The 17,418-nt window shown below is 42.2% G+C and overlaps 1 protein-coding gene and 1 non-coding gene across 4 annotated transcripts in view; one reads left to right on the top strand and one right to left on the bottom strand.

Moving 5' to 3' along the window:
* MTM1 (myotubularin 1) overlaps positions 1 to 17,418 on the top strand; it is a 94,722-nt gene that overhangs the window by 3,292 nt on the left and 74,012 nt on the right. The gene's annotated exons all lie outside the window — the stretch shown is intronic.
* On the bottom strand, positions 4,957 to 5,059 carry LOC123797316 (U6 spliceosomal RNA). Its single transcript, XR_006780925.1, has one exon. It is a non-coding gene; the product is annotated as a U6 spliceosomal RNA (small nuclear RNA).

Raw genomic sequence — 17,418 nt, 5'->3', positions numbered from 1 at the left:
CTCTGCATTTCATGGCTGACTCAAGCTGTTTTAGTTTCAGGTGACATTGGCAGCAGTGTCCACAGTTCCTGCAGGGTTAAGTTCCCTTTACTATTTGGACTCAGAAATTATTTGAGGCCATATTTTGTTTTTTCTACAAACATGACTAGAGCAAAAAAGCCCTTCCAGTTCCTTTGCTTTGAAAGCAGGAGGGTACCAGGAGACCCAGTCGGAGTTAGTCAAGTGAGATCCAGTTGCCATCCTGTAGTTGGAGGACAGTTTTTCATGTTAAATGTTTACAATGTGTTTTTCCACTTGAGCATCTAGACAATCTCGTCCTTTTCTTTTTAAGAATGCAGCGAACACCTCTTTAGAACACTGGCATCATGCACCAGCGCTTTCTTTCTGTTTCTATCTGAGGAACAAGGAATGGTAAAGGAGCCCTTTGTCTGTGTGAGGTGGCCAAAAGATTCCTGAGTTTGGATTCCGGAAGCCAGGTTCAAGTCCTATTTCTGCCCCTTCTTAACTCTGTGACATTGGATAAGTCGTTTTACCTCACTGCTGCTGCCTCTTCCATTTCTAAGACAGAGCAGTGAGCCCCACCAAGCTCCCAGAGCTTTCCAGAGAATCAAATGTACATCAGTACCCTTTTGTAGGCTGTGCAGCATTATTATTATTGCATTCATGTATTATATAGGCTGTCGATATTTGGTGAACTGGTGTAAGAGAGCAGGGTCCTTCCTGTTCTTGGTCGCCCTCCCCCATAACTGTAGGTGCAGCCTCTCTGCCTTGCTTTCCCTCTTCTGCCACCATCGAAGTATGCAAGTGTTTGATTGCCTCTCTTAAATGGACCTCAAGCCATTGGTACTTACGAGCTTCGATTTTATTGATTCCTAAAATGGTAGTGCTGTATGACCAACAGTCACAGGGCAATAGCAAGACAATCTCTGCACCAGGGAATATTGCCTGCCTTTTTCTGAAGTGTTTCAGAATGAAAATCTTTCCTTTTTCAAATCAACACCTTACGTTAGCTCCTCAGTGCAGCTTGAGGCGCTCTCACTTAGGGGCTTCGGATTGGGAGAAATGCAGGGCCTGATCGCTCTCCAGGTCTATGCTGCCTTTCGTGCTCCAACACAGCCGAGGCAGAGTGCTCTTTTCTTGTTATTTGAAGTTGTTTCTCAGTATCTTGAAATGACTCCATAAGTAGCTCTTGGAAATGTTGCGTACTCGTGTTTATCCAGTACTGCTGCGCCTCCTCTCTTTGTCTTGATATGGAATACCTGCATATTTCAGTATTACTTGTTTCATCTTCCAAGCTTGTGCAGAAGGGGGCTGAGGTTGGAGACGTTTTTTCCTGGGCAGGTGAAACCTAACATGGCCCTCCACACACAGTAGACATTTAGTAAATGCTCTTTGACTTGAACTAGACAAGGAGGGGATAGTTCAGAGTTGTTTGGTGTGTCCATTTCATCAAATTCGGTTGTATGTACAGAGACCATATCCCCAGACTGCAAGATGAAATGGAGCTCGTGCTCAGTCTTCCTTGTTGTGGTCAATTAGCAAATGAGTAAGAAAGTTCTTTGAGTCCAGTGATGGGAGATGTCTCACATGTTGCATTCCCAACCTCTGGATTTTTGGACTATTGTCATGAGCAGTTTTAGAATAGGTTCATTTTTGCTTTGCTTGTTGGTATGTTTGGGGGTGGGAAGGGGTAAGGGAAGTTGAAGGGTAATAATTGAAAGTAAAAATAAAAGTAACTTGTTTGTAACTCATTCTGTTCTTATTCCCTTGCCTACAGACCTTGACAACACAGTGATGTCCTCTCTTTAGCTTGTGACAATTGTTATATGTTGCTATCATGTCCTTGGGGTTTCCGTGAGAAGGAAGCATTGTTTCCCAGAGCCTCTTAAAATGGAGCAGGCTGCTATGTTACGGCGCCATGCTTTCCCCTTCAAGGGAGCTCTTGAGGCAGAGGTGATCATAAAGGCTATTCATGGCATCAGATGGTGGCGCTGGAAATGCCCTCGTCTGACCCTTAGATTCCTTTACAGCCCTGAGATGACTTATGTGGGGACTCAGGAGAACAGGGACTGTGCTGTCAGGGTTTGTTTCAGCAGTCCTGAAATTGACTCGAGCTGTTTTGCTAAAAGGAGAAATGTACCTGCTGGCCAGTGACCCCCCAGCCATGGCTTGTCAGTAGTACTGGTGGGTCACAGTGAGAAGGAAGATCCGCACTTGGTTTCAGGGAGACCCGAGGAGGACACTGCCCTCGGTGCTAGTCACGTGGCGGGCAGGATATGCGAAACCTCAGTGGACGTTCCGTTTTGAGCTTTCTGGTTCTGAAGTGTTCCTTGCCCACCCTGATGGTTCCACATCTGAGAAAGAAGGGGAGTCCCTAGATGGAGGGCAATTGGAGCTGGCCCTCACCTCTTTGAAGTTCTTGACGTGAGGCAGAACAAACTGAGTTTTTAAAGTTGAGGCTGAGTGCGACCCCGCTGGCCGTTTCCTTTCTTTGCTGTTATCAACTCTGACATGAGATGATCATTTCTCCAGAGGTCCCCATCACTTCTACGCCACAGAACAGTTTTTCCTTGTTGCTAATTGTCCTGATGCTCCTGTTCTTCCTCAACTCCTGGGAGCTTAGGAGAAATGCAGAATTTGAGGCCCCTCAGATCTACCCAGCCAAGACTCTGCATTTTAATGACACCCCTAGGTGATCTGTATGTAAATTAAGGTTTGAAAAGACTGGTTAAATAGTAGTTCACATCCTGGCTTCCCCAGGATCCTTTGAGACCTTGTGGTCCATTAGAAAGATAATTCGAGCCACATGTATAATCCATGTTCCTAGTAGCCGGGTTAAAAAAGAAACAGATGAAGCCAATTTTTATAATATATTTAACCTAGTATATTCAAAATATTATCATTTCAACATTCAATCAGTATAATTATTAGTGAGAGGTATCCCCTCCCCTTTTTTGTATGAAGTTGTCAACATCTGGCACGTACTTCACATTTACAGCGTCCCTCAAGTTGGACCAGCTGTATTTCAGGTGTTCAGGGGCTACGTGGACTAGCGGCCCCTGTGTTGGACAGTGCAGCTTTGAGAGATACACCCTGGCCTTGACTTGCTGATGATGTCATCAGATTTGCTGTCAGTGCCTGAAGAGCAGCTAGAGCCGGGGTCGCCTCAGTAATAACTTGCATTAACGATCTGTGTAACCTGTGGCAAACCCTTTGCCCGTTGTAATTATGTACATTCCATTTGAATCCTCACAACATCCCCACTTTATTGAAGACCGTTCTTTCCTCCGTTCTAGTTTGGTAAGCAGTATGAAGAATTCCCCAGTGGCATATGTGTGAAATGCAGGCTTTTTTCTTGGGGATATCTTCAAAGAACTCAAGGATCGCGCCCTTCTTCTCTGGCTCACCCAAGAGCGTGCGGAGCCCCTAAATAGAAGTTTCCATGTGCAGGAAAACTGCAGCTCAGTGGTTTGACACGCTGGCTGCTCTTTAGAATCACCTGGGAGCTTTAAAGACCTGCTGCCCAGGCCCCACCCACTGACGTTCAGATGTACTTAATCCTGGGGGAGATCAAACATGTGCATTTTGTGCGGTGCTCCGCCTGCCGCTCAGCTCCAGAGCAGCTGCTTATAGGAGCGTGTCTCCAGCCTGGGTGCGCTGAGAACCACGCGCGCTTTGGGTCCAAATGCAGATTCTGACTCAGTGGGTCTGGCTTCAGTTACAGCGAGCTCCCAGGTGATGCCGATGCTGCACCTGCGTGGCTCTGTTGCTGGCACCTTGACTTTGGGTAGCCAGCCGCCTCAGGATCACCTGGGGGCGTTTCCCAAATGACAGGTTCCCTGGTGGCAAGCCTGGAGTTTCTGATTGGGGGTTTGGGGTGGGGCCCCGGAGCTGTAATTGAGAAAGCAGCATGTTTTCCGTATTACACCACGAAGTACTAGGTTTACTTTAGGTTTTGTGTAGGCACACTTCTAGTGCATATTTGTTTTGGTCTGAGTGGATGTTGAATGGTTTTTTTCCCCTCTTGGAACCTGTTAAGCTGATGGCGTATTGTAAGGGATTTTCTAATATGACGTTGTAGCATTAACCAGGTTTGCCTGCTGGCATGAAACCAGCGTGTTTCTTACCGCTGGACTTGATTGGTAGTATTTTCTTCAGGGTTTTTACATCTGTATTTGAGAGTGAGATTTGGCTTTCCTGTGCTGTCTTCGCCTAGTATCGGTTTGCTAGCCTTGTAAAGTGAGTGAGAGTATTCCCTTTTTCTGGTCTCTGAAAGTTCCTATACGATTGGAATTACCTCAATTCTTGAATGTTTGGTGGGACTTGCCCCTAGAGCCACCTGGGCCTGGTGTATTTGGTGTGGGAAGATTTTCAACTACCAGTTAATATCTGCCATTTCTGAGGTTACGACTGTCTTTTCATTCTTTTTATTTTTTTAAGATTTATTTATTTCGGGGGGTGGGGAGAGAGAAGGAGAGAAGGGGAGAAGGAGCGGGAGGGGCAGAGGGAGAGAGTTCCCCAAGTGGACTCTGGTGAGCCAGACACAGGGCTCAATCCCGCCACCCCAAAGTCAGGACCCAAGCCGAAACCAAGAGTCGGACGCTTAACTGACTGTGCCACCCAGGTGCCCCTGTCTTTTCATTTTTAAATCTTCGTATTGTTTGTGCCTTTCTTTTTTCCTTAGTCTTACCAGAGGTTTGTCAGTTGTGTTTACGCAGTATGATGCTTGTCAGTATGTGGAAATGAATGAACATAATTATATTCTCCAGTTTCTTTTTGATTAATTTTTAATGAGTAAAAGCTTTATATAATTTTAAAGTCAAATTTACATCAGGGTGTATTTCGAAAAGCCTTACTTGCATCCCTGCCTCTTACTAGGCATTCTATGCCCGCCCCCCCCATCCCCGTCCCAGGTAATCAACATTATTAGGTTTTAGTTTCTCCTTCTTCTTCCTTTTTAATATGGACTGCTTCACAAATCCATGTGTCATCCTTGCGCAGGGGCCATGCTAATCTTCTCTGTATCGTTCCAATTTTAGTATATGTGCTGCCAAAGCAAGCTGTCTTCTGTTTCTTCTGTGCGTGTGTGCATGCGCACGCACACACACACACACACACACATTTGCATTTCCCCCCTTACACCAAAAAAGAATATTACATACACTATTGAGCCTCTTTTTTTTTTCCACTTAAAATATATCCTGGAAATCACTCTTCATTTTCTTCTCTCTTTGGATTTATTTTGTGGTTTGGATCTTTCAAAACATTAGAATTATTATTATTTAGTCTCAGTATAGTCTCATTTCTATTGTGATTATTTCATTCACCTGTGGGTTTAGAAGTATATTTTTAAATTTACAAATACATTTTCTAGGTATTTTTAGAACTGATTTCTAACTTCACTGCATTATGGTTAGAGACTGTGGTCTGAATACCAGTAGTTCTTTGAGATGTGTTGAGGGTAGGTTTTATAGTGTTTTGTGGCTGGCTTCTTTCACTTAGCATGATGCTTTTCAAATTCATCCATGTCGTCTCACAGATCCACAGTTGGTGACCTTCTGTTGTTGAGTAGTGTTCCATAGTGATTTGTTTATTCACTAGTTCATGAACATTTGAGTTGACTGAGTTTTTGGCCATGGTGAATAAAGCTGCTATGAATATTTGCTTACTGGTCTTTGTGTGAACTTGTGTTTTCATTTGTGTAAATACTTAGGCGCGGCATCACTGGGCAGTATGCTTAGTGTATGTTTAACTTCACAAGAAACGGTCAAACTGTTTTCCAAAGTACTTGTACCAATTTGCATTCCCACTGGCAAAATAAAGTATGAGAGTTCTGCTTGGGCCCATATCCTCAGCAACTCTTGTTATTGTCTGTCTGGTGAAATTGTAGCCATTCTAGTGGGTGTGTAATGGTAGCTCACTGTGACTTTAATCTGCATGTTCCTAATGACTAGTGATGGGCAGTGAGTATGTCTTCTTGGGCTTATTGGCCGTTTGTATATCTTCTTTGGTGAAGCATCTGCTCAAATCTTTTGCCTGTTTCTTATTGGACTGCCTGTCTTATTAAATTATGAGTTCTTTGTATATTTTGATTATAAGACCTTTATGAGATCTATGATTGGCGAGTACTTTCTCCCAAGCTACAGCTTACCCTTTCATTTTCTTAATTGTGCCTTTGAAGGAGCAAGGTTTTTAATTTTGATGAAGTCAGGTTTATCATTTTTTTCCTCTTAAGGTATATGCTTTTTGTGTTCTAAGAAATCTTTGCCTAACCTAAGTTCACAAAGATTTTCCCCTGTGTCTCCCTCTAGGACTTTTGTAGTTTTAGCACTTACGTTTAGATCTCTTATGTCCCCCCCACCCCAGGTTCAGACCCTGTAAAATCCCCTTCACTTGAGTTTACAGCCTTGTGAGACCTTGAGGAGTGGATCCAGCTAAGCTGTGCTAACTCCTGACCCCTGACCCATGGAAACTGCATGATAATTAATGTGTGTTGTTTACAACTACTAAGCTTGTTATGCAGCAATATAAAACTAATATTTTTTTAAAAAAATTTATTTATTTGAGAGACAGAGAGCAAGCACATGCAAACAGTGCGGGGGGGAGGTGCAGAAGGAGATGGAGGGAGAGAATCCCACGTAAACTGCACGCTGTGTGGAGTCTGACATGGGGCTCAGTCTCTCAACTCTGAGATTATGACCTGAACAAAAATTGAGAGTCAGATGCTTAACCGACTGAGCCACCCGGGTGCCCCAAAACTAATACTTCTATACTTCATTTCAACTTGATTTTGTATATTGTGTGAAGTAAGGGTCAATATTCACATATTTTTCTGTATGGTAATCAAATTGTTCCAGCATCATTGGTGGAAGACTATCCTTTCCCACTGAATTACCTTGGTACCTTTGTTGGAAATCAATTGACTGTTGCTAGGACCTCCAAAAGATGGGTCTAATCCTGAAGCTAATCTTTGGCAATTCCTTTGGACACTTTTCTAACTATTATGGCAAGCTGCCTGTTGGGCAGACTAACTAGTTCTGCCAGTATCGCACTGTCTTGACTATTGAGGCATTTTTAGTTAAGTCTGGAAATTGGATAGTGGAAGTACTCCAGCTTTTTTTTTTTCCCCTTCAAGGTTGTTTTGGCTATTCTTGTTCCTTTGCCCTTCCATATAAATTTTGGGATCGTCTTGTCAATTTCTGCAACAAAGCCCATTGGGATTTGATAGGGATGGCATCGAATCTCCAGATCAATATTGACATCATACCAATATTGAGTCTTCTGATCCTTGAGCGGGATATATATTTCCATGTATTTAGGTCTTCAGTTTCTCTCAGCAGTGTTTTATAGTTGTCCATGCATGGTTCTAGTACACATTTTGTTAAATGTATCCCTAAAGATTTCATCTTTTTTTAAAGATTTTATTTATTTGACAGAGAGTGAGACAGCCAGCTAGAGAGGGAACACAAGCAGGGGGAGTGGGAGAGGAGGAAGTAGGCTCCCATCAGAGGAGCCTGATGTGGGGCTTGATCCCAGAATGCTGGGATCACACCCTGAGCCGAAGGCAGACACTTGACGACTGAGCCACCCAGGCGCCCCAATAAAGATTTCATTTTTTATATTATGTAGATGATTTTTTACACTATCATGTCCATTTTTTCATTGCTAGCAATGCAAATATCATTTATTTTTATGTTGACCTGCATATTCTGCAACCTTCTTAAATTTACTTACCAGTTCTGGTAGTTCTTATACAGTATTCTTGGGATTTTTTGCATACGTGATCATGTTGTCTGCAGATATGATTTTACTTCTTCCCAGTATGTTATGGCTTTTATTCCTTACCTTATTAAGCTTGCTAGGATCTCTAAGAGCCATGGAATGAAAGCACTAAGAATAACCACCCTTGCCTTGTTCCCACACTTAATGGGAAAGCATTCCATCTTTCATCATTAAGTATGATGTTAGCTATAGGTTTTTCATAGGTACTCTTGACTATTCCTAGCTTGCTGAGGTTTTTTTTTTTTTTATCATGATTAGATGTTGAATTATGTTTGTAGAAGCCATGTCTCAGTTACAAGGAAGATAGTATACGTCATGAATAGCCTTGTCAACTACTCACCACATTACTGTCCATTACCAACCACCACTGTCCAGCTTTTCCTCCTGGTGTTGACAACAGAATTGCCATCTGGAGCATAGGAATTTTTTAAAATTCTTCTGTGGAGCAGCATATATTGCTCCTTCAAAAGCCATGGAAATTCTCTGTCAGATACATATATGTCATTGTTACAGTACTGGCATTTCTTCATCTTCTCTTTGCTATCCTTCTGACACTCGATTTGGTTCCTCTTCATCTCCTTGACTTTTTTATTTCTGCCTTTTTCCTTAGATTATTTTCTCACATCTATGAAAACCTTCTCCCTGCTAATAGTGCCAACTTTTAGCAGTGTGTGTGTTAATGTGTTCGGTCCTTCACCTTCCTGTATAGCTTGGGTAGTTGACCACTGTATTTATGCCTGACTGCCCTACTCTGGATCACTGCATGTCATTCTGTTTCTGAATCTACAAGGTGTCTAATGAAGCCCATCTTTGGAGACTCCTTTGGACACTTCTCTTAACTATTATGGCAAATTGCCTGTTGGGCAGGCTAGCTAGTCCTCCTGCTGATCTCTGCTAACCCTCAAGGTCAGCCTGCTCTTGTAAATTAGGACTAATAAAGATGTATCATGCTCAGCATTTGCAACAGTTGGCCACATTCAAAAATTTCACTTGCTGCTTTTTCCTTCTGGCCCATGTAGAGAAGGGACAGGAAACTCCAAAACTATCCAGCCCATTTCTGGAACTCTTTGGAATTGCCTTCAGGCACCTTTTAAAAAATATCCTCAGTGGTATTAAATCTTTGAGTGAGGACTGGGCATTTGGTTTGAGGCCAAAATAATTTTGAGGCTCATCTGTTAAATGGAGTGGGCACCCATGCTGTGGGAAGCATTATTTTTCACTGAAAAACTGAGATATGGTAAATTCATGAGATGATGTCTTATGTAGCTCTAAACTCTAAAGGCAGTTTCAAGAGAAGAACTGGAAGAATACTTGGAATAGTAATGGGGCGTCTAGGTGGCTCATTTGGTCAATCATCTGCTTTGGCTCAGGTTATGATCTCAGGATCCTGGGATCGAGTCCTATGTCGAGTCCCGAGTCGGGCTCGCTGTTCAGCCGGGAGCCTGCTTCTCCCTCTTCCTCTGCCCCTCCCCCCACTCACGCTCTTTTGCACATGTTCTCCCAAATAAATAAAATCTTTTAAAAAATACTCTGAATGGTAGCAGTGTTACTGGAATTAGCGCATACAAACAAAAGAGACTGCTTTGAAGAGCTCCAGCTACGTATGCTCTGCTAGGCGTTTTAACAAAGGTGTCCTTACATCACAGTTGTACCTCATGGGGTCTTTATTTGATTTTTGTCCACTAATAATGAAGGTTTTCCATCTTTTTGATATACTTTGAAACACTCTTACATGACACAAAGTAAGATCGCAGTGGGCAAACAAGAAGGAATGTACTGGTTCAGTGCCTCCCAGACATGGACGTGGGGAGAAGAGGCACTATTTGTTAACTTGTCTGTAAAATGGAGGCTAGAGTTCCTGTTTGTGACCAGCCGATTTTATCACATAGAGATGGAATTCCAAAAAAACCTTTTGTATTCAGCTGTGTAAGCATAAGACATTCGTCATGTCTCATTTGATCATGTACTAGAGAACCAGAGCCACAAATACCTGTTAGTGGGCAAGAGGGTCAGACTGACTGGGTTTGAATTCTCACTTGGACAGTTCTTGGTAGACATGTTCTTTAACCTTCCTGTTCCCTGGGGTTGTGTATTTTGATATGAAGATAGTAATAGTAGTTGCCTTAAAAGGTTGTTGGGGGGATCGAATGTGTTCATCTGTGCTTAGAACAATGCCTGGCACATAGTAGGGGGTCAGTAAATGGAAGCCATGATCATTATCCACGAGCCGATGTTCTGTTTTGCCTTTTAACTGTGTAGTATCACCTGTGTGATTGGCTTTATTACTGTTTAATTTCTACTTAGTCGTTGTCTTTATTGCTATTTCACTTATATTTATTCATCTCCCCAACTTAATTGCTAGCTCCTTGAAGATCTATCTCAGTTACTTTTTAGAACTTCCTACTGTGGTCCAGAGTAGTTGCCCAGTATATATTTCTTAACTAATTTTGGACCTCTTTGGAAATAATTACATATGCCGAGCAAGGAGTGTCTCAGAAATAGTTGGTCTGGTGTCATTTCATTATTTCTTCTCAGAAGCTATATTAATATTTTAGTGCTGGTTAATTTAATAGGTATTTAGTGAATCCTTATAGATGGATTGACAGACTAAATTGTTCTGAATGTAACCATATGTTGACGTGACCGTTTTATAGATTGTCAATTTCTGTAGCTAATCTCTTGCCTGTTATCTGTTGGATTGCATCCCCCAAAAGATATGTTGCTAGGCCTAGCCCCGAGGATTTCATAATGGGACCTTACTTTGAAATAGGGTCGTTGTAGATACAACTAGTTGAGATCATACTGGAGTCGGGTGGACCCTTAATCCGATATGACTGATGTCCTTATAAGAGAGAAGACCATGTGAAGACACAGACATATGGGGACAACTCTATGTGACAGAGATCAGAGTGATGCAGCTATAAGCCAAGGAATGCCAAGGACTGCTGGTCACCACCAGGAGCTAGGAAGAAGCAAGGAAGGGCCCTCCCCTAGTGCCTTCAGAGGAGCCTAGCCTTGCAGATACCTTGATTTCAGGCTCATAGCCACCAGAACTTGAGAGAAGAAATTTCTCTTGTAAGCTTTCTGGTTTGTGGTGCTTTGTTCGAGTAGCCCCAGGAAACTCAGAGACTGCCATCCATTATTTTGCCTTTTCCCCCCTTGCTGCTCGAATTAGAGTGTTGATAACCCTGAGATTTCATCTCAAGTGGTTGGTTTGCCTGTATTTTCATCCATTGTCCATCTTCTCCATATAATTAAAAAATATATTTACAGCAGATCAGACAAAGGTGCTGGGAAATCTGACACAAAAATACCATTGCAGTTCTCCTGCAACTGTGCCAGAAGTGGGAGACATTTATAAGATGTTTGTAGCAGAACAGTTTGTAATACGATACCTGGAACCAGTTCGGAAGACATGGTGTGGAACAACAGACTTCTATGCAGCAGTGAAAATGTTTGGAACACAGCTCTGCACGCCTATATACATGGCTCTCCCAGCCGTGCCTTGTGAGCGAAGCAACAGGCAGAGGAATGTGGAATGATTCCATTTATGTGTAAAAGGCCAAAACCACACAAAAGGAACATTATTTAGGGATATTTACATTTATGAAAAATGACACAGATATGGAAAGGAGTTATAAATACAAAAATCAGCCCTAGGGAGGGAGGTTGGGGTACCTTTAATAGCTGAAGACCAACGTCTCCAAAGTCATGAAAGTTTGTGAGGGTGATCCTGTATTCATTGATTCATAGACTGAGCACCCAGGTTGCTGCACGCTGGTGCCACAAGGTGAAAAAGCCCTTGTCCTTAGGAAGCACAGATCGAACAGCACAAAGTGTCAGTGGATGAGGACAGTACAGCATGAGAAGTGAAATATTAGAAATCTGTACAATGTACGGAGAAGCAAGGTGCATGTGTGTGCGCGTGCGCGCATCCATGCACATGCGTGCCCATGGGGAAGTCAGGTAAAGCTTCCTATATCTTGAAGCAAGTAAATAAGGACCCAGTGCCAATAAAGCTCCTGCTCCTCCTCCAGTAAAAGTGCCTGGAGGAACTGGTCTGAGTGGAAGGGTATCATCTCCGGCCTTTCATTTTCTCCCTATTTTTCTAGAAACTGTACATCTGTTCTTCAGTTCCTTTCCATTCCTCCCCCTTCACCACTGATTCCAGTTGGAGGAATCTTTGTCAGGAACGCCAGTCTGAGAAGGTCCTTGGAGAGTAAGGAGATGTTCTGGACTGGCACCTTCATAACGACTATAGTTGCGACTGTTTCCATATGTTTACTCTTTCCTTCAACAACTACTATCTTAACTTTTGCTTAAGAAAGTACTTTTCACTTACAAATTTAAAATGGACCTTTTGCAGTAGTTTCTCACAGGGAAAAATAGTTCAGTAAACTGCAGTTTTATCATGGAGCACATTAGCTGGGTTCATGAGTTTTGAAATTGGCAGGTGGATGGGGAACTTGATCTTGTTCCTATTTTAAAACTTTGTTTACTGGCAGGTATTTGACAGTTACAAAATCCATTGGTGGATTTAATCATTTGTTTAAATGTATGTGATATTACTAGGTAGCCTTTGTACATTAAAAAAGTTAACTTGACGGTAGTTGACTTTTCTAAGAGTTTCTTTAGCATACCGATTTCAATTCAGGAAGCATTTCAAAAGTTACCTTGGTTCCATGGCCACCACTCAGGCTGTGGAAGCCAATCAGCTGTCTTGATGATGTGCCATTTGTCATGAGGGAAACCAAGTAATAGGGTGAGTGGATCAGTTCAAATCCATCACTAACCACTGGAAAAAATGATTCAAAAAACATTCTACACTCCATCTGAATTGTATTGCTTTTAGTCAGGGGTCTTTGCAACATTTAATGAAGTAGAAGTAAGTGTGTTGTGATCTTTAAAATGAATAGTAGGGGGCGCCTGGGTGGCTCAGTCAGTTAAATGGTTAAGTGTCTGACTCTTGGTTTCAGCTCAGGTCATGATCTCAGTATCGTGAGATCGGGCCCCATGGTGAGCCCTGTTTCAGGCTCGGTGCAGAGTCAGCTTGTCCTTCTTCCTGCCCCTCTGCCCCTTTCCCTGCTCATGCTCTATTGCTCCCTCTCTCTCTGTCTCAAATAAATAAAATCTTAAAAAAATGAATAGTAAATATCAAACTGATAGAAAAAGTGAGTTTCTAAGTGAAATACTGTTTAACATTTTATAATTTCCCAAGAAGAATCATCAAAATGAAGCCCCTTTAGCCCTGAGATTTGATGTGGCTGAGACAAATTGAGAAGCTGTGATGCCTATGTGTGGCATGTGTGTATTTGAACAATAAGCCACTCGCCTTGACAGGTGGGTACTGTTGTGGGATAAACACAGATTTACTCTGAGAAACCTCTAGCATATTTCTAGATCTTTGAGCCAAAACAGAAGGTAATGAGGTGAGGTCCTCATGTTAGGGATCCTGTGGAAAGTTTCCCTGGGCTAGGAGTTGAGTGTTCTGTTTTTCTTTTTTTTTAATGGAAGTTGGCATGCTTTAAGGATAAACTACTTTAAGGCTATTCAGAGCCTTGCCAAGATCAGGTGGATTATCTTAGAAAGTGTGTATGCAGAATGGTTAAGCAGTGTTAGACATCATATATTTTATGGAAAATCCAGCCAAGTGTATTAGTACCAGTTTGAGGAATGACTCAGAGTTCATCAAACATCCCTTGTAGAAGGAGGAGAGTTGGTATTTGAGTGCCTCTGTGTTATAGTATCATGCCCATTTCACAGACCAGGAACTGTAGTTTGTCCAGTGGTACATAACTGTTATTACTAATCAAGTGACAATGTTGGGATTTGAAACACAAACTGGTCTGAATACAAAATCCCTTTCTTTTTTCAACCATATCACACAGTTTTGCAGCTGGTCATAGTGCATTTTTATGAGGTATAAGCTACAAATTGGGGGATGGCTAATAGCTTATATTTTAGTTTAAAAGGACACGATTGTTACTTTGGGCAAAGAAAGTTCATTTGGAAATCATTTAATAGTTTAAGGCAGAGAGTGACAGCCTGTCTTTGTAAATAAAATCTTACTGGAATACAGGCACACCCCTTCATTTCCGTATTGCCTTTTACTGTTTATTTATTTTTTTGGTAAGCTCAACGCCCAACGTGGGTCTTGAACTCATGCCCTCGAGATCAAGAGTCGCATGCTCTACTGACTGAGCCAGTGAGGTGACTCTGCCTTTTGCTGTTTCAATGCTACAACACAGAGTTTAGGAGCTGTAACAAAGTCCATATGGCCCACAAAGCCTAAAATATTTACTATCTGTCCCTTTACAGAAAAAGTTTGCCAACCCCTGTGCAAAGGAAGATGTATAAAAATGAAATGAACTCCTAGTTTTACAGAGCATCGTTTGTTTTCATTATGGGTTGAGCACATACGGAACTTGAATTGATAGTGTACCTGGTCTCAAAATGGCTGGGATATGAACATTTCTCTTTTATGCAGAGTGGTTTCTCAAGGCATCCTTTTCATTTTCTTGCCTTCTGGGTGGTCTGTAGTCAAAGCAACTTTAATGCAAAAATCAGAATAAGTTAATTTAGTAAATTCTGTGTGTACAGGCCCTCCAGGTACCTAAGGGAACGCTCGAATACTTCTCATTGGGGGGTGACACTCCCCCTAAAGGCCAAATTGGAAATGGGGGGATGTTTTGTTTTTAGTGTGATGTATTGAAAAATATATTATTTAAAAAAAATTTTTAGGGGTGCTTGGGTGGCTCAGTTGGTTGAGCTTCTGACTCTTGGTTTCGGCTCACGTCATGGTCTCAAGGTCCTGGGATCGAGCCCCAAGTCTGCTTGTATCCCTCTCTCTGCCATTCCCCCTGCTCACATGCACCCCCACTCTCTTTCTCTCTCTCAAATAAATAAATCTTTAAAAAAATAATTTTTTAAAAGAAAAATGCATTATTTTATTATAAATCACTGTCCTTTTGTTTCTCCTTTATACTGGAATTTAGGCACTATATTGATTATTTTTTGAAATTGTGTTTAGGTTGATAATATCTATGATTTTCATTTCAGGAGAGCAAAGGGGGCTTTCTGGGAATTTTCTCTAACGAAGGGAGCATTGGGTCTAGTGGTATTGAGTAGCACTGTCCTAAGTATTTGGCCTTTTTTCCCCCCAGTCTTCCAAGTAAAGAGAGCACCTTCAGAAAGATTTGTAATTCTGGACCTAGAGGCTGCTTACTTACGCACAACTTCTTGCTCACTGGCAGGCTTTAGAAGTGGGTTTTCTGACTGGGTAGAAAGGGAGCCTCCGGAGAAAGACTGTCTTTAAACTTCATTTACACGTCAACAGAGAGTAAGAAAGCACGCTGAGTAAAATCCAAACAGAAGGCCTGCATACCTTTTACCACTGTTTGTACAGGGAAAGTTTGCATAGACCACTAATTGAGGGCCATTGATCTCCAGTCAGGTGGCCATGGGAACTAGAGCTTCCCTTGGAGTTTAGATTTTGCTTACAAAGGCCCTATGAGGTGGAAGTCAAAACTCTTCTCTAATTCTACTGTTCTTAGATTTATATAAGGGTGAAAATGGCCCACATTTGTTTGAAAGTGTTTATGGTTCTGTCTGCTGCAGGTGTTTTGTGGAATTCCGTTTTTCATATACAACAGAGAGGGGAACAGCTTCTTAGTTTGGAAACACGGTATGGTGGCAGAGGTTTCTGTACCTGAATTTGGAAGGTCTGTTTCCCGGGAAAAGTCTATAGTGGGGGCCAGTAGCTCTCCAGTTCTTTGTGGTGCAAATTGCTTCAAAGCTGCCACTCCCCCGCCCAGAGCATCCTGCTTTGAGCATCTTGATTAGCCAAGGAATTGTTCTGCCATTTTCGTACGCTTGCAGGACTTTCTGGCTTAAACGAAATATTGGGTGAACAACGGTTCAGTTCTTTGGTCAACTTTTTATTGCCCGGTCCATTTATTCATTTAACCGATACTTACAAAGTACCTGCTGGGTGCCAGGCACTGTCACAGATGCCGGCTGTAACTGCAGCAGTCGGCACAACAGCCCAGAATCCCCATCTGCTGGGGGTTTGTATTCTGCTGGGGAGAGGCAGCCAGTAACAGCAGATTATCCGAAGGGTGGTAAGTGCTAGGGAGAAGAGACGGACAGAGGAATGCCGAGAAAGAAGGGTGGAGGGTGGGAGACAGAACAGGGAAGAGGTGAGGAGGCCAGCATAGGAAGGGCAAAGAGAGTGACACCATGAGACCTTTGAGTTTAGTTGTCTTGAATGTAAAGTGAGATCCAATTAAGGCCCTGTTGTGACTTTCACATTTGATTTACTATATAACGCCACCTTTATGTAGCTTTATTTGAAGGAGTTTGGGGCCCCCAGTGATTGTTTGCCTAGATGAGTCGAGTTTTCTTAACAACTTATTAGTCCAAAACTCCTTTTCTGCTGGGATTGGCACCAGTCACATCCAACCTGGTTTCTTCAAAATAGAGACACTTGGAAACACTTTTCCCTAGGGGGAAAGGACACTACGGTGTTAGTGCAGAGGCCTAAGCTAGAGCTGACCCTGCCATTGACTTGCACCAGGCCTTTTCACACATCCTCTAGGCTCTTCTGGTCATCTTCTCTGTCATAGAGAGAGGATTGGGCTGAAAGCATGACCAAAGTTTTTTTCAGGATCGAAGATGAGAGATACTTGCCTTTTGTTAGATTCCTGTAGAGCTTTTGTGTGTGTGTGTGTAGATAGATATAAATAGATACAGGAATTAAGTTTCAATTTCACTTTAAAGCTAGGGTAGCCCAAATTCGATGTTTTTTTTAATAAAAAGGATGAAAATTCGATCTTTAGGGGTCCTGGGCAAAATATAACCTAAAGGGTATTTTCATGTACTTTTTACAGAGAAACTTTATAACTAGGTCACCGTTGGTCCTGGCATTACCCTCTGCTAGTTAACTTTCTAGCTAGTATTTATAGGGTCAGGACTAATTTGTAGAATAATTTGTTACGATGTCAGCATTCAATAAGTATCCTTTCATAATTGAAAAAAAATGCCAATAATTTGTTAATGTATATACCAGAACCCTGTTCTGAGCCTGTCCTATGTATTAGTTTATTCATTTTGCCCATCTGTGCTGCAACAACGCAGAGATAGTAGCAGCCGAAGGCCTGAATAGGGGGAAGGTTGAATCACCCGCCCAAGGTCAAATAGTGAGTTGCAGAGTCAGGATTTGAATGGAGTTGGCTTTAACATCTGTGCTTTCCAACATCACACTGTTCCAGCTTCTGTGCATTTCAGGGATCAATTGAAACCATTCAACAGAGAGGTTCACCTATGACATTTTAAAGCGAGCCTCTTGGAACTGACCCATGTTACTTGGACCCTTGGATTTCTCAGATTTGTGCTTGATCCAACTTTTAATAATAGCAGTTTCTGGTGTAACTCTAAAAACTCAGGACTTTAGATCTGTTACAGTTGACCCTTGAACAAAGACTGCGTATTACAGTTGAGCCTTGAACAACATGGGGGTTAGGGGCATCAGCCCCCCACGCAGTTGAAAATACACATGTAAGTGCGTAAACATTTGATAAGCACATGTTTTGTATGTTGTCTATGTTACATACTGTATTCTTACAATAAAAGTGAGCT

Source organism: Ursus americanus, chromosome X (genome assembly GCF_024610735.1).
Source record: "Ursus americanus isolate L20-20 chromosome X, mUrsAme1.1.p, whole genome shotgun sequence".
Classification (NCBI taxonomy): Eukaryota; Metazoa; Chordata; class Mammalia; order Carnivora; family Ursidae; genus Ursus; species Ursus americanus.
The sequence above is the reverse complement of the archived record's forward strand: the minus strand, read 5'-3'. Positions and strand labels throughout refer to the sequence as shown.